Source organism: Penaeus monodon, chromosome 29 (genome assembly GCF_015228065.2).
Source record: "Penaeus monodon isolate SGIC_2016 chromosome 29, NSTDA_Pmon_1, whole genome shotgun sequence".
Taxonomy (NCBI): Eukaryota; Metazoa; Arthropoda; class Malacostraca; order Decapoda; family Penaeidae; genus Penaeus; species Penaeus monodon.
The window spans coordinates 1,110,129-1,111,551 of NC_051414.1; the positions used below are offsets into that span (position 1 = coordinate 1,110,129).

Below are 1,423 nucleotides of genomic sequence, written 5' to 3' on the forward strand. Positions count from 1 at the left end.
TTTGGGGATAGTTTAAGGGTCTTGTACCTTCAGGCTCTGTTTATTGTGCTTTTAATTTATTGGGCCAGGGTTAACTTCTACTAGTGCAGGATTTGAACTCCAGGCAAACTTGGCTTGGACTGGTATACTTCTAGATAATTTGAGTGACTTTTAGAAATTCTGAATTCTATGAAAATAGATGGTATAGCACAACCTTTAAGTAAAATAATACATGAACATTATAAAAATCTCAGTTAACTAAAACAGTGCTTTTAAAATGCTTTGCCATATACCTTGTAAATCTAGAAATTGATTTCTGAAAAAAAATCTTTTCAAATCTACTAAACTGAAGTAAATAATGAGGGTCAAACTGTTTTATATTCCTATATCATATAACATTCCTTTTAACTTACAATAGGAATGTTTAAATGAAATGCTTACAAGATTTCAATAATATATTGACTCCATAAGGTGCTGATATAAATATTCTACTTTTTATACAGAGCAAAAAATACTATAATGTTATCAAAGATGCAAACCAACTGATTAAGTCCAAAGGCTTTAATTGCAGTTTTCTTCAATTGTATAAAAAGCATTCTTCAGTATCAGACCGTCATAGTGAAATATGCCTCGTTTTCCCTCGAAACTGTTCATATCCACTTCAACTTTCACGAATGAAAATATTAGCAATAAACCCACTAAAAGATATAAATAATGAAGGATAATTTTTCCATGCTCTGTGTCTTACTTCTTGAGTTTCTCCCTGTCTTGTTTGTTTACCAGTATCACTTCTTAAATCCAACAGGCAATAAAGAGTCAACTATCGTCCATTAAACCAATAGAAAACAGTGACTCACGCGGATTCGAAAGTTATCATCAAACATGAGTCATAATTGATATCATAAATCTCTGACAGATATCGACTGTTTTCTCGCACTTCTCAACGAATCATCCTGCTAAATTCAGTCGTAATATCAAAATATCAAATTCTGGTTCATTATTTACGTAAAAGTCCGTGTTTATTTTACTTACCAGTGTAGTGTATTGGGTGTTGGTTTAGGTGTGTCTGGATTTGTTTACATCGAGTTTACGAAATGTACCGATTTTGAAATATTATTGATTAATTCTACCGAGAGAATCGGGCATATTATATAAAATAGCTATATGGAATACTTTCCCAAGGATTATTCATTTTCAGATGTTATAGCAAAATAAAGAATTATTTTCCTGTTAAATAATTTTATACATTTCGGGAAAACAGCGGCCGTTACTTAGGGAATTTTGCAAAAAATCAACCGTAGCATTATGCATAAAAAATCAAAAGAATATTTTACTTATCAAATACTCTTAATTATCACATCAAAGTTACATATTTTTTCTATAGACACCATCTGAAATATTTCGGGAAAAACTCGGCTTTTATAAAGTCATGCGCACTGTAACT

General features: G+C 31.1%; 1 protein-coding gene across 4 annotated transcripts in view; it reads right to left on the minus strand.

The window, feature by feature from the left end:
• The window catches only part of LOC119591878 (protein phosphatase 1 regulatory subunit 7-like), an 8,414-nt gene extending 7,337 nt beyond the window's left edge, over positions 1 to 1,077 (minus strand). For 2 of the 4 annotated variants that reach the window (XM_037940619.1, XM_037940617.1), the window contains exon 1: positions 728 to 852. The gene's annotated coding sequence lies outside the window, so the exon portion shown is untranslated. Of the gene's footprint in view, positions 1 to 727; positions 853 to 1,011 lie in introns of those variants that run through there. The other 2 variants (XM_037940616.1, XM_037940618.1) reach the window with 2 other exon arrangements.
• Between the last annotated feature and the right edge of the window lie 346 nt (positions 1,078 to 1,423).